The sequence below is a fragment of the Daphnia magna genome, linkage group LG9 (assembly GCF_020631705.1).
Source record: "Daphnia magna isolate NIES linkage group LG9, ASM2063170v1.1, whole genome shotgun sequence".
Lineage (NCBI taxonomy): Eukaryota > Metazoa > Arthropoda > Branchiopoda > Diplostraca > Daphniidae > Daphnia > Daphnia magna.
In genome coordinates this window covers 9371064-9396167 of record NC_059190.1, presented here as the reverse complement: position 1 = coordinate 9396167, position 25104 = coordinate 9371064, and the positions used below count along the sequence as shown (strand labels likewise).

Below are 25104 nucleotides of genomic sequence, written 5' to 3'. Positions count from 1 at the left end.
TGCATCCCTCAAACAATCTTCAATTTATTGTGATTTCACCAGCTCCATTATCTGTATCCAACACCATTGAGAGACCGTTCCCTTTTGCATCCCTCAAACAAGCCCCAACTCATTTTGTTTTCACCAGCTCCATTGACTGTGTTCCAACAATCTTCAGAGACCGTTCCCTTTTGCATCCCACAAACAACCACCTATTCTTTGGGTTTTCAACAGCTGCATTGACTGTGTTCCAACACTTTTAAGAGACCGTTCCCTTTTGAATCCCTCAAACAAGCCCCAATTTATTGTGTTTTTGTTAGAACGGCAAACTACGCCATCTAGCAGTCAAGAGGGCAACTTCCTCTCCTGACTGTTTAGCAGCATCTCTCCCGAACAGATTGTAAGTGCTATAAGACAGATATTGTGTGACATACTTGAAGTAGTTTAAATAAACGACCAGAGTTGATTGCATATACAGTACCCACCTAAAGTATCCGCACACCCGAGAGAACCTTATGGGAAAACGCTGTTTTTGCTTTGTTCCCCCGGCTATAGTTTTCATTCAATGCGAATGAAAATTTTTTGCCAGGTTCTCTAGGGTAGTGCAAATTATAGTAACTTTTTGAAGATTTTTTGTTTGCAGGAAGGGTTGGTTTTTGTCCAAGGCAAAAGTATCCGGACAGCCGAGAGGGCTATATGTAACTGAGGCTACTTTAAGTGGCTCGTGTTACTAAAGGGAATGGGCTAGGGAAACTTAAACGGTCTTAAAAAAAAGATGTGCGTTACCTCTATTACACATTAAAATATTTATGCTGTAGGATTTTTTTTGTCAATTTAAAACCTACCCTTAAACTTATTTCCGTAAAACTACTCGTTTTTCGGCATCAAACACGGTTGCCAGTTTACGATAATTATTAATTTTTCCCCTTTTTTGAGAAACACAAAAAGACCAATTCGGTTGCATCTTCTCTCACCAGAGGCGCTACAAATATTTTAATGTTGTGATTATGTAGACGAAATAGTTGTGCCGAGACGTTTGAAAAAGTAATTAGCCGGTCTTCTTATTTTGATTTTCATGTGAAATCGAAATGGCAGACTTTATTCCAATACTGGACATTGAAACGATGATTAGGAGGAAGCAGTTTGCACATAAGTATTTAAGTTTTGAAGAAATATTGATCCATTCTATATTTGTTGACGAACAACGCTTCTGGTATGTTGAATTTTTACTTTAATATGTATGTTAGAACGATTCCTGAAACATTCTTTGCGTTTATAGCTTCAGCAGTACAGGAGAGATTAGTTTGCACTCTGGTAGCCACGGAAAAAGTGTCAAGAACTCAGTTGCTGTATGGAGTTGCATTATGGTTGATCGTGGGCCCAATGTTATGAAGAAACTGAACTCTAGGCTCGATACCAGCCAGTATAAAGAATTGCTAGGCCTTCATGTGCTCCCGTACTGCAATGACAGAACAGTTGTCCATGATTATTTCCCCGTTCACACTGCTAAGTCAGTAAGTGAGTTTATCACTCGTAGTGGTATGAAAGTGATGGAAGATTGGCCCAGAAAATCTGGAGATCTTATGCCTTTGGAGACTGTATATAGGCAAATGATCAAGAAACTTTCTGGAACTTTAGTTTTTAATGAACATGATTTGTGGTGTGAACTGCATAAATGTTGGAATGTTATGGATCGTGAAGCTTACCTGATTGAAACAATTTATACTCTTCCTAAACGATTAGTTAAAGTTGTAAAAGCCGAAGGAGGCTGGTCGAATGATTCTTAGTTGTATGAGCAAACTCACATGAATACAATTAACTTAATCAGTGCGGATTCAAATTTATTTCTTTCAGTAGTGGGTGTGACCACCTTTCGCGGCAATGACAGCTTTACATCTCTTATTCATCGAAAAGATATACTTTTTGAGAATTTTTTTGGGGTATGCCATTCCATGCCTCTTGAACCTTCTCCCACATCTTATCTGGTGACGTCCTGGTACTTTTCATTATTTTTGAATCTAAGTAGTCCCACATAGCTTCGATAGGGTTAAGATCAGGGCTTTGTGGCGGCCAAATCATTCTTATAACATCACCTGTAACAAAAAATTAAACCATAATAATAAGAGATGTAACGAACGTACTATACCCAAAATTATACCCGATTTTTCTTTCTTTTCCAAATAATTTCTGCAGAATTTGGAAGCATGTTTGGGGTCGTTGTCTTCTTGAAAAACGAATCCCTTCCCAATTAGGCGTTTTCCCTCCGGTAGTGCAGTACGGACTAAGATGTTATGATAAACCTTTTTGATCCATAATTCCTACTATACGCTTCAAAAGCGTGACACCACTAGTAGAAATCCCTCCCCAAACCATAATACTTCCACCACCGTGTTTTACTGTAGGCGTTAGACACTCTTTGATGAATCTTTCCCTGGCATCCTACGAACGAATACTCGTCTTTTACTTCCGAACAATTCAAACTTAGATTCATCCGTAAAGAGAACCTTCGCCCATTTACTTTTGGACCACTTCACATGTTTTCTAGCAAAGGCTAGTCTTTTCTTGACGTTGCGAAGGCTAAGTAAAGGTTTCCTGGCGGCTACTCTTCCATGAAGACTCGACGATAGCAATGATCTTCTACACACGGTATTTGAAACAGGGAATTGACGACCAGCGTTGAATTCTTCCGTTAAAATGGGTACACATTTTCGACGATCTCTTATTGAGCACAACCTTAAATAACGACTGTCAGATGGAGATAACGCTGGCGGACGACCACTTCTTGGTAGACTTGAAACACTATTTGTTTTTTTAAAACGAGCGATCGTATCAAACACTGTGGAACATTTGAAGCCAGTTAGTTTACTAATTTGGCGAATTGAGTGTTTTACCTTATGGTAACCAATGATTTCCCATCTTTCTTCAGCTGACAATTCTTTTTTTTTCCACCAGTCATAGTTTCAGTGTTCGCGGGTAGAAATAATAAAGTAGACTGGCAAAAATTTCATAATCCTTTTGTATTCTTTTTCAACTATAAGAAAAATATTTAAATTAGAACCAAAAAGATTTTTTGGAAAATTTTCTGTTTGCGCGCCCCCCCCCCTCCATCACAACCTGAAAGCGCCTCTGGTGAGAGAAGATGCAACCGAATTGGTCCTTTGGTGTTTCTCAAAAAGGGGAAAATTAATAATTATCGTAAACTGGCAACCGTGTTTGATGCCGAAAAACGAGTAGTTTTACGGAAATAAGTTTAAGGGTAGGTTTTAAATTGACAAAAAAATCCTACAGTATAAATATTTTAATGTGTGATAGAGGTAACGCAGATCTTTTTTTAAGACCGTTTAAGTTTCCCTAGCCCATTCCCTTTAGTAACACGAGCCACTTAAAGTAGCCTCAGTTACATATAGCCCTCTCGGCTGTCCGGATACTTTTGCCTTGGACAAAAACCAACCCTTCCCACAAACAAAAAAATCTTCAAAAGTTACTATAATTTGCACTACCCTAGAGAACCTGGCAAAAAATTTTCATTCGCATTGAATGAAAACTATAGCCAGGGAACAAACCAAAAACAGCGTTTTCCCATAAGGTTCTCTCGGGTGTGCGGATACTTTAGAGTGGGTACTGTATATTGTATCAGTTTATTTAAACTTCACAGGTTATGGGCCCAGAGTTACGTAACTCAAAGTATGTCTAACGAATCCATTACCGAGAGACGAGAGTTTGCTCGTTTCAACGGAATTAACTTTCCACAATTTCGCTATGCCATCATGCTCAAGCTTAAGGTGCTGAGACTAGAGAACATTGTCTTAGGCACTGAACCCAGGCCTCATCAGGTAACAAAAGTGCCCTCGTGTTAAATATCAAACTTTGTGTTTCCAGTGTGGCCAGTCGAACCATGCTCATGTGGCCTGTTCAACTAAGCCGGTGTTGCTCCGAATTTAAAAACTGATTGTAAGGCACATGTTAATTTAACGGTGCAGTCAGAATGCGAGTCTCAGGTCACTAATGTGAATGAGCAAAAACTGATCGTAAGGCACATGTTAATTTAACTGTGCAGTCAGAATGCAAGTCTCAGGTCACTAATGTGAATGAGCAAAAACTGATTGTAAGGCACATGTTAATTTAAAGGTGCAGTCAGAATGCGAGTCTCAGGTCACTAATGTGAATGAGCAAAAACTGATCGTAAGGCACATGTTAATTTAACTGTGCAGTCAGAATGCAAGTCTCAGGTCACTAATGTGAATGAGCAAAAACTGATTATAAGGCACATGATTAATTAACTGTGCAGTCAGACTGTCTGTCTCAAGTCACTTGTGTGAATGAGCAACACTGATTTTAAAGCACGTGTTAATCTAACTGTGCACAGACAATTCTTTTTTGTGGCTTGTGATTAAGCAGAAGCAGTGGTTAGGCACTGTGTGCATCTGGAAAACAAGTCAGCATCCTATTCTAAATTTTTTAAGGAAAAGAAGGGAGAAAAGCAAATTAATCTGACATCTATCCTGTCTACAGGTGCTGGGTCCAACGGTGCAGGAGTAGCCCCAGTTACTAATCAAGCTGAGATTGAAACTTGGGTGAATAAAGATCTGCAAGCCCAACAATTGATCTATTTTAACATCGAGCCGACCTACCAAAGCTCTATCGAAGGATCTGTTACTGCCCAGGAAATGTGGCAAAGGCTACTGGCTGAGTTTGCTGATGTTGCAGCATCTAATGTCCGATCGCTTCTCGGTAAATTCCACAGCTACAGGATGAATCCAGACCATAAGGTCACTACCCATGTCAATGTCTTCAGGCAGATGGCAGAGGAGCTTAGAGGCGTGGGACAGCCACAGACTGTTGATATGATCGTGTCAAAAATCATCCAAACTCTACCCCCAAGTTATGTTGTGTTCGAGACAATGTGGAGTGGTCTACCAGTGGCTGATCAGACCATGGCCAATCTCACAGCCAAACTATCGGAAGAGGAAAGAAAGCTGAATGATAGAAGTAACGGGATTATAAGTCCCCAAGATGTGGCTTTCTTTGCCACACTCCCCTTAGACTGAAGTCTGCGGCTGAAAATGCGTTGGCAACGCGGTCGGACAATAACAGTAAAGATCAAAGTTTACAGTATGAATATCGAAATTCCAATTATCGAGGCAAACCATCGAATTTTAATCCCTACTATCGTGGCGGCAGTAGAGGTAGTGGAAATAATGGTAGAGACTATCGCGACGGCAACAGAGCCGGCAACTCGAGTCAATCCAGTCGTGGGGTCTGCTGGTCGTGTGGCAAGCCTGGTCACAGAAATTACAACTGTCCAGACAAGAAACAGGCTGACCAGAAGGAGGCTCGTGGTGCCACTCATAACAAGAATCGCGATTTTGACCCTGAATCGAACAAGAAAACCTTCGCCGGTTTGACGTCACTGTGTCATCTAGTACGCCGACCCGAGTACATCTACGCTGACTCTGGCGCCACTCATCCCATGATGAGCAACCGGTCTTATTTTGAAAATCTTCGTGATATACCTCCGGGCTCTTGGACGGTGAATGGTGTTGGCAACACAATTCTTCACGCAACCGGCATTGGGACTGTTCCGATTCACTCCTACGTCAATGGAAAAGTCTTGGAGGGCGAATTAAAAGAAGTTCTCTACGTCCCTGAACTGGGTGTAAACCTTTACTCGATCGGTCGTGCGGCCGACATGGGTATTAATGTAAACTTTAGCGGTGACGACGTGGAGTTTACGAAGGATGGTGCTGGAATAATGGTCGGTCAAAAGCTGGGAAAGTCACTTTATCATTTGAAAATTGTCCCAAAGCTCATTGATCACGAAGAAGAAACTGCTAATGCTGCTGCCCATGGTGAAATTTCTCTTCGTCTTGCACATCTCCGTCTTGTCCATCTCAACGACCAAACCATCATAAGACAAAACCGAATTGGTGCTGTTAAAGGACTTGATGTCTCAACAAAAAGATGTAAAACCGACTGTGTATGTGAAGGATGCGCACTTGGGAAGATGATGCGTTCTCCATTCCCACCTGGTAGAACCAGAGCGACAGAAGCTGGTGGTATCATTCACACGGACGTTGGATTTGTCTCTATTCCCACCACAAGAGGTGAAATATGCTACACAATCTTCAAAGACGATTACTCTGGATGGACGTCAGTCAAATTGATGAAAAGAAAATCTGAAGCTGCTGGCCATCTTCTTAATTTCATTGCCTTTGTCGAAACCTCGACTGGAAACAAAGTGAAAATTGTGAGAAGTGATCAAGGCACTGAACTCGCAGCAATTATTTGAAGACTAGACTGGAAGAACATGGCATTGTCCATCAAACGTCATGCAGATACACTCCACAACAGAATGGTGTGGCGGAAAGGATGAATAGGACTGGGATGGAGGCAGTCCGGAGCATAATCTATACACGCTCAAACAAAATCACCAACATGTTTGAACAAGCTCCTAGGTCTGTGCTGGAGCTGTGGGGAGATTTTTGATCGGCGTGGTGTACGTTCTCAACCGTGTCATCTCCTCCACCTCCACAAAAACGCCATACGAACTGTTCTTCGGCACCAAGCCAGATCTGAGTAATTTGCGAGTGATTGGTTGCCGAGCTTATCCCCACACACCTGATCCAGTTAGAAAAAGTCTGGACCCAAAATCGAAGCCATGCTGGTTTGTCGGTTATGGCGATGGTCAAAAAGGATGGATTCTATGGAATCCGGCTACACGGGAGTATACCACAAGTCTTAGTGTCCGTTTCGACGAAACGCTCCTTATCACTGATGTTCTAGAGTCAAAAACAAATCAAACGAACATGTCTCTACAGAACTTTGAACCGTTCCACATTGTATCTACAATACTCGGACTGGATGACGAGGGTGTAAATCCCTCACTAGACCAAGTCAATGCTCCTGCCGTGACACCAAGCACGATCAACCGTGAAATCGGCGTCATTGAGCCGAACGATGACCTGGACTGTAGCGAAGAAGACGACACTGATGATCAAATATCGTTCGTAACGGTCGAAGAATTATCTGAAATTGGACAGATCGATGACTGGGTTCTGGGTCATAGCCCGTCTGGTGTTTTTCAAGAAGCTGACCATGATGTGAATTCTGAAGCCGAACCAATGGAAGTCGATGATCAAGCGCCAGTGTCACCTGGACATATTCCTGCACCACCAGCCGTGAATCCTGTCGAGCTAATTCAAAGTCTACCTGGGGAGGAGCCACTGATACTTGGCAGATGGCGCGATGGTCGATCAAGCAGAGCACCTCAATATAGTGCGAGGTACAATGAGTACAAAAGAAGTCTGGCGGATAAAGCTAATATGGTGCTTCTCGATGAGTTTCGTACTAACGAATTAGTTCTCGTTGCCGAGCCATTTGAGCCTCAGAGTTATAATCAAGCAGTAGCGTCTGATTGTCCTGAAAAGTGGATGGCGGCATTCAAAGAGGAATTTGACTCTCTGGAGAAAAACAACACCTGGAAGCTAGTTGAAAAACTGCCGCCCGGATACACTGCTATCAACTGCAAATGGATTGGAAAAATTTAACCAGGTTACGAAGGTGTGCCGGAGAGATACAAGGGACGTCTTGTAGCTATTGGTTGCCGTCAAAAGTTTGGCCGTGACTACGACGAGGTGTTCTCTCCTGTCGCTCATCAAGAAGCTGTCAAAGCAACACTCGCTGAGGTTGCGTCCCGTGGCTTGTATGCCAAACAAATCGACATCAAAACGGCGTTCTTGTATTCAGAACTGGACAAGAAAATCTTCATGAAACAACCTCAGGGCTTCCTTAAAAGGGGAAAGAATCATGGGTATGCGAGCTGCAAAAATCAATTTACGGTCTTAAACAAGCGCCCCGCCTTTGGTATCAACTGCTGGACCGAGTTCTTGGAACCTTCTCACACAAAGGCAAGCACTTGGTGAAATCCAATGCTGATAAATGTGTCTACGTGCTCAGAGATCAAAACTTCATTTTAATTGTTTTGGCCCATGTGGATGATCTATTTATGGCAGCAACAACAACGGAAGCCCTGGATGCACTTGCCAAGCATGTGTTTGAGCAATTTGGAGGACGAACTGTCCCCCCACTCGTTTTCTAGGCACGGATATTACGAGAGACCTAATCAACAAGAAATCCACTTAAGCCAGCAGCACATGGTCGTGAAGTTGATCGACCGATTTGGTATGGGAAATTTGTCTCCTAAATCCGTCCCTGCTGACCCATCCAAAAAGCTGAAACGGAGCAGGCTTGCATCAGACTCGTCGAATTTCCCGTATCGAGAGGCGGTAGGAGCCCTTCTCTATCTTGCAATCTCCACCAGACCTGACATCTCCTATGCTGTTGGACAAGTAGCGAAACACTGTCAAAAACCGGACTTGTCACACTGGGAAGCCGTAGAACAAATCTTTGCATACTTGATTGCCACGCACAACTATGGACTTTGGCTTGGCGGCGATGAAGAGAACGTCATTATGGGATACTGCGACGCGGACTTTGCTGGCGATATCAATGACCGAACATCCACTTCTGGAAATATCTTCTTCTTTCATGGAGGGCCAGTGGCCTGGAGCAGTAAGAAACAGAAATGTGTTGCGCTGTCCACCACCGAGGCGGAATACGTGTCGGCCAGCGAAGCGACAAAAACAGCTGTGTGGCTGAGAACCCTACACAACGACTTCACTGGAATTAACTTCAAAGTTCCGCTTTTCTGCGACAATCAAGGTGCTGTGCGACTAGTTTGCAACCCGGAGTTACATCCACGGACAAAACATGTTGACAACCGTTATCATTTTGTTCGCAAAATGGATGAAGACGGACTCATCGAGGTATTGTTCGTGAAATCTGAGAACCAATTGGCCGATATCTTTACCAAGCCCCTCCCAAGGATTCCATTTGAGAAAAACAGAGAAAAGATTAGTGTAGGTAAAAAGGAATAACGTTTTTTCACGAGTCCTTCTTTGTCTATTTTTGATACCGTGTTTGAGGGAAAGTGTCTAATGGCAAACTCGTTAATCATGCTATAATCGGTTGTCTCTATTTTTCTCCCCACATATTCTCTCCATGCTGATGTTATGTTTGAGGGAGAGATTTCAAACCCCTTATCCCGTTTATACTATTTCTTGTTTCATATGTATGTCGTGTTTTAGGGAAAGTGTTAGAACGGCAAACTACGCCATCTAGCAGTCAAGAGGGCAACTTCCTCTCCTGACTGCTTAGCAGCATCTCTCTCCCGAACAGATTGTAAGTACTATAAGACAGATATTGTGTGACATACTTGAAGTAGTTTAAATAAACGACCACAGTTAATTGCATATATATTGTGTCAGTTTATTTAAACTTCACAGTTTTCAATAGCTCCATTGAGTGCTTTCCAACACTCTTAAGAGACCGTTCCCTTTTGCACCCTTTCAAACAACCACCACTTCATTTTGTTCTCAACAGCTCCACTGACTGCGTTCCAACACTTTTAAGAGACCGTTCCCTTTTGCAGTTCTCAGACCAAAGCTATTGGATACTGTTCTCAACAGCTCCCCTGACTGCGTTCCAACCAAATTAAGAGACCGTTCCCTTTTGATTCCCTCAAACAACCAACATTACAATGTATTACTAACAGCTCTCTTGACTGCTTTTCACCACCCTTCAGAGACCGTTCCCTTTTGCATGCCTCAAACAACCACCAATTCATTGTATTATGATTAGCTCCATTGACTGCATTCCAACACCATTGAGAGACCGTTCCCTTTTGCATCCTTTAAACAAGCCCCAATTCATTTTGTTGTTGCCAGCTTTGACTGTGTTTCAACACCCTTCAGAGACCGTTCACTTTTGTATCCCTCAAACAACAACATATTCTTTGGTTTTTAAACAACTCCATTGACTGCATACCAACACCTTTCAGAGACCGTTCCCTTTTGCATCCCTCAAACAACAACCTAATCTTTGAGTTTTCAAAAAGACCCATTGACTGCGTCCCAACCCTTTTGAGAGACTCTTCCCTTCTTCAGCCCTCAAACAACAACCATTGCCTTGGGTTGTCAATAGCACCATTGTCTGCGTTCCAGCACTTTTCAGGGACCGTTCCCTTTTGAATCCCTCAAACAAGCCCCAATTTATTGTGGTTTTAATAGCTCCATTGAGTGCTTTCCAACACTCTTAAGAGACCGTTCCCTTTTGCACCCTTTCAAACAACCACCACTTCATTTTGTTCTCAACAGCTCCTCTGACTGCGTTCCAACAATCTTCAGAGACCGTTCCCTTTTGCATCCCTCAAATAACCACCAATTCATTTTGTTGTTGACAGCCTTTTGACTGTGTTTCAAAACCCTTCAGAGCCCGTACCCTTAAGCATCCCTCAAACAACCAGCAATTTTTATTTTCCATTTTTTTTTCCAATTTTTCAACAATCTTTGGTTTCCCAACAGCCCCATTGGCTGTGTTCCAGCACTTTTCAGAGACCGTTCCCTTTTGCATTCCTCAAACAACAGTTATTGGATACTGTTCTCAGCAGCTCCCCTGACTGCGTTCCAACACTTTTAAGAGACTGTTCCCTTTTGCACCCTTCAAACAACCACCACTGCATTAAGTTCTCAACAGCTCCAGTGACTGCGTTCCAACACTTTTAAGAGACCGTTCCCTTTTGCAGTCCTCAAACAACAGCTATTGGATCCTGTTCTCAACAGCTCCACTCACTGCGTTCCAACACTTTTAAGAGACTGTTCCCTTATGCAGCCCTCAACAACTATTGCTTACTTTTCCAACAACTCCACTAACTGCGTTCCAACACTTTTAAGAGACTGTTCCCTTATGCAGCCCTCAACATCTATTGCTTACTTTTCCAACAACTCCACTAACTGCGTTCCAACACTTTTAAGAGACTGTTCCCTTTTGCAGCCCTCAAACAACCACTATTGCATACTGTTCTCAACAGATCCACTGACTGCGTTCTCACACTTTTAAGAGACTGTTCCCTTTTGCAGCCCTCAAACCACAGCTATTGGATACTGTTCTCAACAGCTCCTCTGACTGCGTTCCTACACTTTAAAGAGACCCTTCCCTTTTGCAGCCCTCAAACAACCACTAATTCATTGGGTTCTCAACAGCCCCATTGACTGTTTTCTCACACTTTTGAGAGACCGTTCCCTTTTCATCCCTCAAACAGCCACATATCCTTTGTCTTTTTAACAGCTCCATAAATGTTTACTTTATTGGTCGATTTGACGTCATGTGTCACTTTGAAATAGGTAAACAAACAGACGTCAGTGCACCAGCCATGGAACATAGATTGAGTGTTGACCTGAGTTTACCTTCTACCCAACCACAAAAGTTTAGCTTTTAAATGTAACCATCGTTTGTTAATTTTTATTACGATTGTTGAATGACGAAATGCGAATACACGTAAGACAATATCTATTTCTTGCCAGCACTATTGCTATTCTTCTCTTTTTGCTCTTCCGCAACTCTCCGGCACCTCAGCATATGAAGATGTTGTCTTGCTTCGGTCACCAGTTTGTCCATTGTGGTTGAATTTTTCCGTGCCCTAATACAAAATAATAAATTTTATTAATGTTTTTTCCATTTCAATTCTACATAGGCGGGTATTTTCAAAATCTAAGACACCATTCCCAATACTGCAATCGCAAAATTCCCACTTTAATATTGCAATTGGTTGCGTAAAAGGTAGTTTTCCTTTGAAAAGCTATGACTTTTAAATTTTTTTCATATTTTAGACAACATTTGATCTTCATCATTGGAATTGATTGTGTATAAGAAAATTGTTTTTGAAAAATCTGTAACAAACCAGTAATTACCATGCTGAACAGGGAACGGTGCCTAAAATTTTGGAAACACAGTCCTTTGCCAATTGTAGGCAACCACAAAAGTAATGACTGTGTTTCTTATACTTTAACCAACATTCCTTCTTCAACATTGCAATTGATTTTGCATAATAGAGCAGTTGTTTGAAAATATGTTATAAACAACCAATTACAATTCTGAACAGGGAACGGTGACAAAATTTTGGAAAAGCAGTCCTTTGCCAATTGTAGGCAACAACAGAAGCAATGATTTGGTTTCTTATATTTTAACCAACATTCCTTCTTCAACATTGGATTTGATTTGCATAAGAGAGCTGTTGTTTGAAAACATGTTACAAACAACCAATTACAATGCTGAACAGGGAACGGTGCCTAAAATTTTGAAACGCAGTCCTTTGCCTTTTCTTTCTATTGTTGCCTGAAATAATAGTAATAATACAATACAATGCTAAATTTATAGGCTACATTTCCTTTTAAACATTTCCCTCTAGACTAACTGTTTTAAACCTGTTAAAATAAAAAATAAATTCATGCAACAAAAGGTTAAAAAAAATATTACTGAATGGCGGTGTAGCGTGCTTCTTCGGCCCGTTTTTCCAGCTCCCTCAGCAAATCTGATGCTTTGTTTTCCGGATACTTTCGATACCGGAGCAATTCTGCCGCTTTTTTTTTTCTCCATTTCCGCATTCTTCTTCTTCGTTAGTTCCCTTAGTTTTATTTCTATTTCTCTTCCTTCCATATCAATCTTTCTCTTCTTCTCCCTTAGCTCTCTTTCTACATTTTCCTCTTCTTCTTCCATCATTTCTTTGCCAATTTTTATATTTATTGTTTTCCTCTGTTCATTTCTTTCACTTTGTAAATACTCAATCTCTTTTTCCGTTCTTTGTTTCATCTTTTCCTCTTCCTCTTCTATCATCGATTCTTCGGTGCAGTCAGTTATGGTATATTTTCCCCCGGTCTCTAAAAGCGGTATTTGGGATAAAATACTGTCTATGTCTTCCACATTTTCGTCGCCGACAGAAATCGAGAGTGAATCAGACATGTCGTCCAGCAGATTTTGTGCCGCCATGATGTATGAACCATGAACTCTAAAACATTGCGCTGTAAAAATTTCTATTCTTTAGCGCCCTCTTTTCTTCTTCGTCAGCAGTATGAAAGTCAATATTTGACCAATAGATGGCCGATGAAAGGAAACGTAAAACCCAAATAAAAGCAGACAAAATAATAATAGAAGTTTTCCAAGAAAAATTACACACGTTTACAAAGAGCACGCCCCGTCCACAGTTAAAAAAACCAAACAAACAGGTAGTATACTATAAAAGAACTGGTTATTGACAAGACAATTGTTTTATGAAATTTGTATCAATCAACCAATTGCAATGTTGAAGAGAGAACGGTAGCAAGAATATTGAAAAACACAGTCCTTTCACAATTGCAGGTCACAACTGAATCAAAGACTAAGTTTATTAAGTTTATAAGCTAAATTTTCCCATTTTACATTGGAATTATTTGTGTATTTTAAAACTGCTCTCAGAAAATTTGTGTCAAACCATTAATTCATAAGTTGAAAAGGGAACGATGCCTTAACTTTTTAAAACACTCTCCTTTGCCAAATGTGGATACAATTTGTAACAAATACTGGATTTACTAAGTCTTAGCCAACATCGATTCTTCAATACGAAATTTATTATGCATGAGAAAATTTCCATTTGAAAATCTGCAACAAACCACCAATTTAATGTTGAATAGGGAACGGTGCCAAGAATTTTTTTAAACGCAGTCCTTTTGCAAATTGCAGGCTATAATACAAGGAAATACTGTGTTTGTTAAGTTTAAGTCAACATTTAGTCTTCAAAATTGGAATTGATTGTGCATATGGAAACTATTCCTAAAAATTCTTTAACAAAAAACCAATTCCAATGTTGAAGGGGAACGGTGCCAAAACATTGAAAATCTGTAACAAAACACCAACGCTTTAAATCTGTGAATGTTATTTCTAGATGAAAAATTGCCTGCATTCCATGTTACACCATTCTAATAATCAATTTAGGTTAATTAAAGGAAATTTTTGATCAAAATCTTTCTAAGTAAACTGTTTTTTGGGATAAGATGTTTCATTGATTGATTGACTGCGTTCCAACTTTTTGATAAAAACCTTTTCTGTGGCACCTTCCAAACAATCGATCAAGGTTTTAAAAATGAAAAGGATCACCATAACGTTGGAACGTAGTTTTTAAAATTTGAATGACTTTTGCAAAAGAAAGATCTACTGTATAATACTTTTTAAAAATGGAATGGTCCCAAAAATATTGGAACGAAATTCTAAAATTTCATTTATGGATAATTATTGTCAAAAGCTGAAGTGCAAAAGAAACAAAACTTTTTTTATGTTGATTTGAAGATTTTCACAACAAAACTATGTTTTAATTAATTAAGAATGCGGTTTTTCTTCACATCTCTATCTTTTTTTATTGTAACTTTTCCTTTTTACGAAACACTCATAGGTTATCGAGGCTTCCATCGCAACATTCTATCCTGTTGCCACACCTCCGTGGGGAATCACACGTCTGGTCTTCAATATTCAAGTAACGTATTCCCCAACCTCATCCTTCCCCCACCAAAGAGTTCTTGGATTAAACCCAGCACCGAAAAACTAACTTCCTTTAAGGGTTCTTCTCAAGTCACTGTGGAACACAGGTTCCTGTGCAGGTGATGATTCGTTGTCAGGCACGCTCCGAGGCCAAAGACTACGGTAAGGCCGGGAGAATGCAGAGCCTGTGACTTGAGAACAGTCCTTTAATAACGGAGATATAGTGATAGGTGTTAAGGGCCAACAATTTTATAAGTTTTAAGCACTCGGAAACCACATCGAGCAACTGCCTGGGACGGTGTCGTGTGGTGGAACAGTTTCAATTTTACATTTTAATAGGCTTAGTTTAATTTGAAAGTGTTTTAGGAATTTCTTGCGGTGTAATTTTTGTTTCGTTAATTCAAGAGACTAATTTGAAAGTGTTTTCGGATATTTGTGGTGTTCAATATACACTCCCCATTCCCACCTTCTCCAAAATTCGATTGCCTGTTTTAATTACTTTGAATTTGTTGCACATTATTTTATCCTCCAACAGCCCTCCAAAAGCCCTCCACTCAGACTGTCCTATTCAAGAATCGAACATTACCATTATTATCAACAATCAAACAATGGCACCGCGTCGTCAAATGACTGATGCTGAAAAGGCGAAAAGAATAGGAAGCAAAGAGAGAAAAGAGCGCAAGAAGATCCAGAGATTAGAGAAAAACGTTTGCATGACAATAGAGCCAGGGCACAATATGTGCGCGATGAGAAAAAGCAGCGTCTCGATCAAGAAGTTCAACGTCAAACCCAAGATAAAGTAGACAAGAAAGTGCGTCTAGAAGTAGAAGCGCAAAGACGTAAAGAAAACCGAGCTCAAGAGCCAGACGAAATACAACAAGCTAGGCTACAAGAGCAATCATTGCGACAGCAAGCTCTGCGTGAAGAGGAAAGTGAGGAAGAAACGCGTGCAAGGCTAAGAGATCAAGCAACACGACAGCAAGCTATACGCAACGCAGAAACCGATGATGAAAGGCGCGTAAGGATGATCGAGGATAACTTGCGCCATCAAGTCCTACGCGCCCAAGAGACGGTAGAAGAGAGGATGTCGCGTTCCATGGCTGACAGATTGCGTCATCAGATGTATCTGGTTGAAGAAACGGAAGAAGAGGCGGAAATACGTAGGGAACTTAACAGGGAACAAACAGCCAACTACAGAGCGGCAGAGATAGAAGAAGAAAGGGAAGGAAGACGAGAACAGAGTCAATCTCGAATGGAACGTTTGCGAGAAGAGAGAGGAAGACGAGGAATTACTTCGTGCCATGAATGCATTGGAACATGCTTAAATTATACCATTGGAAACTAAAGAGGAGCGCACTTTTCGCGAAGAGCTATTGGCTGCCCGCAACCGTGCGGGAGTGCCAAGAACTCATAGAGCGGCTTGCAAAACATTGGCTTCCGAAGACCGAGTTCCATTGCACGATTGTGGAGAAATGACCGTCACGTGCGGCGAATTGAATGCCAGGCATTTCAAGGGTGAACAACCGACAGACAAGAAATTCACCCAATGCTGCGCAAAGGAAAGGTGATTCTCCCACCTCCAAAAGAGTGCCCTCAACCGCTTGTTAAACTATTGCAGAATGACCATCAAAAGGCGAAAGCGTTTATGACGAAGATCCGCAATTACAACAGCGCTCACGCTTTTGCTTCGTTGGGAGCCAATATTTCATCTCCCCCAGGGCGTGGACCTTATTGTTTCAGAATCCACGGTCAAGTGTACCACAACACCACACCCGTCGGCCCCAATACGAATAATCCTAGGTATGCGGATCTTTATTTCATGGACGCTGCGCAGGCTGGCGAGTTCAGAGCGCTTTCCACCTCAAACGGAGGATGCTGCAGAAACTTGATGGAGGAATTGGACGCAATGCTCCGAGAAAGAATCCGTACGCAGCCATTTACAAGATGATGCGTCAAGTGCTTGAAGAAGAGTACCGCCGAGCCCAAGATGAGAATCTACCTCACCAAACAGTAGGAATGATCATCAGCAGTGATCGAAGAAATCTAGATCAGAGACGTTACAACAGCCCGACGACAAACGAGATTGCTGTGATTTTCAAAAGCGCAAACGGTGAGCCGCCAGCGAAGAGAGATATCCGTGGCCATCTCTTCATCCCAGTCAGAGGGAGAACATTCGTTCAGATTGACACACAACAGCCCTTGTGTGACCCAATGACTTACCCTTTGCTCTTCCCCAACGGTGACGATGGCTGGCATGTAAACATGCCTTATACCACCACTACACGACGTGAAGAGAGGAAGCAGCAGCACGGGTAATGGATGTGGATGAAGAGGAAGAGATCGATCTCCCAAGACTTGATGAGATGCTGCGGCTAGAAAATGCACCAGTAGAAGTCTTAGCTGGTGAGGAAGAGCTGGTGGAAGAACCAGAACCGGAACCAGAGGAGCAAATGGATGACGACGATAACGATCCCCATCGATTGAATCGTGGCGAAGGAAGACGAAAAAGGATCACGCAGTGCGAGATTTTACAGCTTTCTCATGTCGATTCGGGAATATTTCAACAACGTCTAGGCCGGCGGATCACTCACTCAGCAATGGACGGTCGATTCTTACGTCAAGATTGAAGCCAACCGCGTCAAGTACATCCGCGAACATCAGGCGGAGCTTCACGTGGCTCAATACGACGGTCTCTTGGACTACTTGCATAATCGCGCTGAACGAGAAAACCTTACGGTCGGATCTTATCACGTCCTCCCATCGAGTTTCATCGGAAGCCCAAGGGCGATGAAGCAAGCGTACCAAGATGCAATAGCCATCTGTGGTAAATTCGGCAAGCCAGTATTCTTCCTGAATTTTACCTGCAACCCAAAGTGGAGGAAATCACGGCCAACATTCCCAGCCATCTGTCGGCATCAGATCGGCCCGGCAAAAGAAAATTGAGATGGTCAACGACATTGAAAAGCGCCAGGTGCTGGGATTTGCGACTGCACGGACACACGTCATTGAATTTCAGAAGCGTGGATTGCCCCACTGTCACATGCTCATTTGGATCGACGAGCGTGACGCCCCTGCTACAGCGGAAGATGTGGATGCAACCATATGCGCGGAAATTCCCGATAATACAACGCATCCGAGACTTTATAAGAGCGTCATGACCCACATGATTCACGGTCCGTGTGGGTTGATCAACAAAAAATCCCCTTGCATGGACGGCGACAAGTGCTCAAAGGCTTTCCCGAAGCAACATAGCCAAGAAACACTCCTAAACGATAACGGCTACCGCACTTACAGACGAAGAGATACGGGCGTTGTACACCGCTTGAAACGAGGACATACGCATTTCGAAGTTGACAATAGATGGGTCGTTCCTGACAACCCTTGGTTATCCCTCAAGTATGACTCCCACATCAACCTCGAATACTGCGCATCCATCGTCAGCGTAAAGTACATCTTCAAGTACGTCTACAAAGGGTACGATTGCCTGAAAATGGATCAAAAGTGGGAACGTATCGTCTGGCAGAAGGCGAAGAACCAAGGGTGGAGTGGGACGAAATCACGTGCCATCTTGATGCGCGTTATGTCAGCGCGCCGGAAGCCTGTTGGCGAATCTTCAAGTTTCCCCTTTCCGACCGTTCGCATGCCACCTATCACCTGGCCGTCCATTTGCCCCGAGGCAGCCCGTCTTTTTCCAACCGGGAAACGAAATGCAAGCCGCCATCAATGCCGCTTCGAGAGACACCAACCTAACTGCTTTCTTTAAGTTGAATCGCGTCGACGAGGCGCACGGCAATATTTCTACAGAGAAATACCTCACCACTACGTTTTCATCAATAAAACCAATTCGTGGAAGCCTCGCGTGAAACGGGCCAAGATCATCGGTCGCCTATACACGGTTGGCGTTCGACAGGTGGAACGGCATTGCCTTCGTTTGCTTCTCATCAACGTTAAAGAGCCAACAAGCTTTGAAGATTTGCGAACAGTCGAACAGATTGTCCATCCCACTTTCAAGGCGGCAGCAATAGCACTGAATTTGCTGGAAGACGACACTGCTTGGGCTAGAGCCATGCAAGAAGCGGCAGCATTCAAATGCCTCTTCAGCTGGGGCAGCTTTTTGTCGACATTTGCCTGTTCTGCAATCCCTCCGACGCTCTGCATCTATTTGAAATCAACCTGAACCATCTGATGGAAGACTACATTAGAAGCGGACACGAAGCCAACGTGGCCAAGAACTTGACGTTGAAATGGATTCAGGACAAGCTACGTCTCCACAATCAGACGATGGAAGATCTCTCCTTGCCTGTCCCGGATTTCCATCTGATTAACCAACTGGTCGAATTTCAGATGGAAGAGAACAACGAAAACAGTCAAAGAGAAAAGAGACTGATGGGCGAAATGATGTTGGCGCAACTCAACGACGGGCAACGCGCGGCCTTTGATCAAGTCATGACTGCTGTCAACGATGTCAACAACTCACATCCGAGGCAGTATTTCCTGGACGGCCCTGGAGGAACGGGAAAGACCTTTCTCTACAACACCCTCATCACCGTCCTCCAAGGCCAAGGGAGACAAGTCATCGCAGTAGCTTCCACGGGGATAGCGTCCACTTTGTTACTGGACGGAACAACTTACCATTCGCAGTTCAAGATTTATCCTCCAATAACCGAGACGACATGATCGAAAATCGAAGAAGCTAGCTACAACGCGCAACTGATCAGAAACGCCAGTCTCATAATTTCCGACGAAGCCACCATGAAGACCAACCACGCCCTCGACGCGATCAATCATCTTTTCCAAACTCTCATGAAGAATCGCGTCGATCCCTACGGTGGCAAAGTCCTCTTGCTCGGCGGCGATTTTAGACAGTGCTTGCCCGTTGTGAGACACGGAAACAGGGTCAAAATCATCGAAGCGAACATCACCAATAACGCAACTTGGCCTCTTTTTCGACAGCTTCGATTGGTGCAAAACATGCGCACCGTCGATGGTAGTCAAGATTTCGCTGATTGGCTCATTCAACTGGGAAATGGATCTTTGGCACAAACACCCCGGCTCAATGACCCAGATCTCATCGAAATCCCGCAAGACCTTCTCAACATTCGAACTAACTTAATCGAACACGTCTTTGGCGATCCATCGGATCTCTTAAACGAAGGCGTCAGAGAACAAGTTTGTAACCGTGCTATTCTATGTCCCAAGAATGAAGACTGTCTTAGGATCAACAACAAGATCATTGGCGAGATGCCTGGCGCGTTGAAAGTCTGCAAAAGTATCGACACTATCGATTCAGAGGACCCAGAGGAAATTTCCAACTACCCTCCGGAAATTTTAAATACCTTCAACGTCTCCGGGCTACCTCCGCACCAACTCAAACTGAAAATAGGAGCAATCGTCATTCTTCTCAAGAACATTGACTCGCGACAGGGACTTTGCAACGGCACGAGGCTCATCATCAAGGCGCTCAGCGGTAACCTGATTGTGGCAGAGATCGCGGCCGGGAAACACAAAGGACACAACGTCTTCCTTCCGCGGATGTCCATGTCTCCCACCGACTCTGACTTGCCCTTCAAACTCAAAAGATTGAAGTTTCCTGTGCTTGTGGCTTTCGCTATGACCATCAACAAGTCACAGGGACAGACTTTTGAGCGAGTAGGCATCTACCTTCCGGAATCCGTTTTCAGCCACGGCCAACTATACGTCGCATTCTCGCGTGCAACATCAAGAGAAGATGTCAAGGTTCAGTGTGAAGAAACAGAGAAACAGGGCAAGCTACTTAGGAATATTCCACAATCCACGGAACAAGATAAAAACAAGATATTCAAGAAAAACATTGTTTTTAATGAAGTTCTCCTACAAGAATAGCCAGAGCCGAAGAAAAAAACCAAAAAATATCAGCCCATGTGATAACAACAACCACAAAAAAAAGAGGAACTAAATTCCGCCTCGGTCTACGGGCCAAATAAGGAGCACGGGCATGGCCTTGGGGGCAGTTCCCAAGTGCGCTCAACCGTGATTTGTTTTTCTTCCATTGTTTTTTAAGTGTAGGAGAGGTATGACTTGACAGTACGTGGATTAAGGGGCTTTAAGTGGATTAAAAATAGGTCCGATTAAATACTAGACTTTGCCTATTACCGTCCTGGGACGGGCTGCCGTATCTCCCTTTTGCACCTCTCAAACAACCACCTTGCATTTTGTTCTCAACAGCTCCACTGAAAGCATTCCATCACTTTTAAGAGACCGTTCCCTTTTGCAGCCCTCAAACAACCACTATAACTTTTTTGCACATTACAGTATTCATATTAAACAGCTCATTTGGCTGCAATCCAACACCTTTAAGAGACCTTTCCCTTTTGCGTTCCTCGAACCCCCACCATTACTTTGTATTCATAACAGATCTATTGATTGTGTTTCACCACCCTTCAGAGACCGTTCCCTTTTGCATCCCTCAAACAACAATCAATTCCTTGGGTTCTCAACAGCCCCATTGGCTGCGTTCTAGCAGTTTTCAGAGACCGTTCCCTTTTGAATCCTTTAAACAAGCCCCAATTCATTGTGTTTTCACCAGCTACATTGACTGCTTTCCAACACCCCTAAGAGATTGTCTCCTTTTCCATCCCTCAAACAAGCCACCATTCATTTTGTTTTCACCAGCTCCTTTGATTGTGTTCCAACAATCTTCAGAGACCGTTCCCTTTTGCATCACTCAAACAACCATCAATTCATTGTGTTGTTCACAGCTTCCTTAACTGCTTTCCAACACCTTTGAGGACTGTTCCCTTTTGCATCACTCAACAATCACACATTATTTATGTTCTCAGCAGCTCCATTGACTGCTTTCCAGCCCCCTTAAGAGACCGTTCCCATTTGCATCCCTCTAAAAAGCCCCAATTCATTGTTTTCCACCAGCTCCATGGACTGCGTTCCAACACCCTTTAGAAACCGTTACCTTTTGCATCACTCAACAATCCCACATTCTTTATGTTCTCAACAACTCCAATGACAGCTGTCCAACACCCTTCAGAGAACGTTCCTTTTGCATCCCTCAAGTAACCACCAATTCATTGTATTCTGATTAGCTCCATTGACTGCATTCCACCACCATTGAGAGACTGTTCCCTTTTGCATCCCTAAAACAAGGCCCAATTCATTTTGTTTTCACCAGCTCCATTTACTGTTCCAACAATCTTCAGAGACCGTTCCCTTTTGCATCCCTCAAACAACCTCCTATTCTTTGTGTTTTCAACAGCTGCATTGACTGCGTTCCAACACTTTTAAGAGACCGTTCCATTTGCACTCCTCAAACAACCACTATTGCATACTGTTCTCAACAGCTCAACTGATTGTGTTCCAACACTTTCAGACACCGTTCCGTTTTGAATCCCTCAAACAAGCCCCAAATCTTTGTGTTTTCAGCAGCTCCTTTGACTGCTTTTGTACATCCTTCAGAGACTGTTCCTTTTTTGCATCCCTCAAACAACCATCAATTCATTGTGTACTGGACAGGTACTTTGACTGCGTTCCAACACCATTGAGAGACGGTTCCCTTTTCCAACCCTCAAACAACCACCAATTCTTTGCCCTTAACAGCTCCACTGACTGCATTTCAGCACTTTTCAGAGACCGTTACCTTTTGCATCCCTCAAACAACCAAAACTGCATTTTGTTCTCAACAGCTCCACTGACTGTGTTCCAACACTTTTAAGAGACCATTCCCTTTTGCACCCCTCAAACAACCACCACTGCATTTTGTTCTTAACAGCTCCAATGACAGTGTTCCAACACTTTTAAGAGACCGTTCCCTTTTGCTTCCCTGAAACAACCACCATTACTATGTATTCATAACATTATTTGACTGTGTTTCACCACCCTGCACAAACCGTTTCCGTTTGCAGCCCTCAAACAACAGCTATTGGATCCTGTTCTTAACAGCTCCCTGACTGTGTTCCAACACTTTTAAGAGACAGTTCCCTTTTTCAGTCCTCAAACAACCACTAGAGCGTACTGTTCTCAACAGCTCCACTGACTGCTTTCCAACACTTTTAAGAGACCGTTTCCTTTTGCAGCCCTTCATCTTTCTAATTGGCGCGGACAGGGCGGGTAAAAGGACGGACGGAGGAAAACGGCGGGCAGGGCGAGACCCGCAGGAAGGGCGGAAACAGAGAACAGATTTGAAACGACGGACAGGGGACAATCATCGTCTACTACTTCCATTAATGCGCAAAGGGTATTTGTGGGAGGGATTTGTTTGTGTACAGGTCTGTTGTTTTCCGGGGAACTTTCGTTGTGTGCGCGGGCAGGGCGAAAACAACGGACAGGTTGGAAACGACGGGCAAGGGACGGGCATTGGTAAAGCACTAAAACTGCAAGTAAAGGACCAAGTAGGGAGCATGGCCTTGGAGGCAGTTCCCAAGTGCGCTCAACTGTAATTTGTTTTTCCTCCGTTGTTTGTTACGTGTATGAGTGGTACGACTTGACAATGCGTGGATTAAGGGGCTTAAAGTGGATAAATAAGTTGAAAGTAGATTCAACGGCTTACCATAGATTAAAAGGATACAAGTGGATAATAAAGTTTGTAAATTGATTAAGGGTCTTTACGTGGATTCAGCGACTTAACATGGATTAAGAAGCTTTAAGTGGATTAAGGGGCTTTAAGTGGATTAAGGGTTTTCAAGTGGTTTAAGGGGTTTAAGGACAAGTCCGACTAAATACTAGACTTCACCTATTACCGTCCTGGGACGGGCCGCCGTATACTAGTCTCCTATCTTAATAAAAGCGAATGGGGTATTTGTGGGCGGGATTTGTTTGTGTATCTGTCTGTGTGTTTGTCCGAGAAATTTCATGCGAGCGCACGCTGCCAATGGTTGTAGGCCGGTCACGTGATTTTCATTGTAGCCAATCCCAACCCTGCATTCCGCAATTTATCTCCACGTCTTTTCCAACATGGCCGACATCATACGTACATTTTTCTACGCCGTCAACTATTACAATTCACTAATTTCAAGCAATTGCGTATACAATAACCAACTGTAATAGACTTTTTTGCTTCCTTCTACTAAAGCCACCAATTCATTGTCTTTTTATCAGCTCCTTTGACTGCATTCCAACAAATTTCAGAGGTCATTCCCTTTTGCATCCTTCAAATAACCACATATTCTTTGTTTTTTTACAGCTTCATTGACTGCATTCCAATTAATTTCAGAAACCATTGCCTTTTGCACCCCTAAACAACAATCACTGCATTTTGTTCCCAACAGCTCCACTGACTGCGTTTCAACATTTTTAAGAGACCGTTCCCTTTTGCATCCCTCAAACAAGCCCCCATTCATTTTGATTTCACATGCTCCATTGACTGTGTTCCAACAATCTTCAGAGACCGGTCCCATTTGCATCCCTCAAACAAGCCTCAATTCATTGTGTTTTCACCAGCTCCATTGCCTGTATCCAACACTTTAAGAGACCGTTCCCTTTTGCAGCCCTCAAACAAACACTATTAATTTGTGTTCTGGACAGCTCCTTTGACTGCGTTCCAACAAAATTAAGAGACCGTTCTCTTTTGCTTCCCTGAAACAACCAACATTACCATGTATTTTAACAGCTCCCTTGACTGCTTTTCACCAACCTTCATAGACCGTTTCCTATTGCATCCCTGAAACAACCACCTATTCATTGTGTTCTCATTAGCTCCATTGACTGCTTTGCAACACTCTTTAAAGACCGTTCCCTTTTGCATCCCTCACACAAACACCAATTCATTGTATTCTGATTAGCTCCTTTGACTGCATTCTATCACCTTTGAGAGACCGTTGCCTTTTGCATCCCTCAAAAAAGCCCCGATTCCTTTTGTTTTCACCAGCTACCTTGACTGTGTTTCAACAATCTTCATAGACCGTTCCCTTTTGCATCCTACAAACAACTACCTATTCTTTGAGTTTTCAAAAGCCCCATTGACTGTGTTCCAGCATACTTGAGAGACCGTTCCCTTTTTCAGCCCTCAAACAACCACCAGTTCTAAGTGCTCATCAGCTCAATTGACTGCGTTCCAACACCATTGAGAGACCGTTCCCTTTTGTATCCCTCAAACAACAACGAATGCCTTGGGTTGTCAACAGCCCCATTGTCTGCGTTCCAGAACTTTTCAGGGACCGTTCCCTTTTGCATCCCTCAAACAAGCCCCCATTCATTTTGTTTTCACCAGCTCCCTTGACTTTGTTCCAACAATCTTCAGAGACCGTTCCCTTTTGCATCACTCAAACAGCCACCAATTCATTGTGTTGTTCACAGCTTCCTTGACTGCATTCCAACACCTTTGAGGGACCATTCCCTTTTGCATCACTCAACAATCACCCATTCTTTATGTTCTCAACAGCTCCTTTGACTGCTTTCCAGCACCCTTAAGAGACCGTTCCCATTTGCATCCCTCAAACAAGCCTCAATTCATTATGTTTTCACCAGCTCCATTGACTGTATCAATCACCATTGAGAGACCGTTCCCTTTTGCATCCCTCAAACAACCACCAATTCCTTGGTTTCTCAACAGTCCCTTTTGTTGGCAACGCGACACAAGACCGTTTTACAACTAGAACTTTTCGTACTCGACACTAGAACGTTTGGTCCCGACAGTAGAACTTCTGGCGCCGACACTAGAACGGCGGTGAAGGGGAGGCACTAAATTTTAGCCAACCAATAGGGAAAGACTCGAAGTGGGAAGAAAAGTTCCGACAC

The 25104-nt window shown here is 43.0% G+C and overlaps 3 pseudogenes; all 3 read left to right on the top strand.

Moving 5' to 3' along the window:
- The first annotated feature begins 4778 nt into the window (after positions 1–4778).
- On the top strand, positions 4779–11502 carry LOC123475702 (annotated as a pseudogene).
- A 3488-nt stretch (positions 11503–14990) lies between these two features.
- LOC123475701 lies at positions 14991–17325 on the top strand (annotated as a pseudogene).
- A 1242-nt stretch (positions 17326–18567) lies between these two features.
- Positions 18568–20244, top strand: LOC123475700 (annotated as a pseudogene).
- Positions 20245–25104: the final 4860 nt, after the last annotated feature.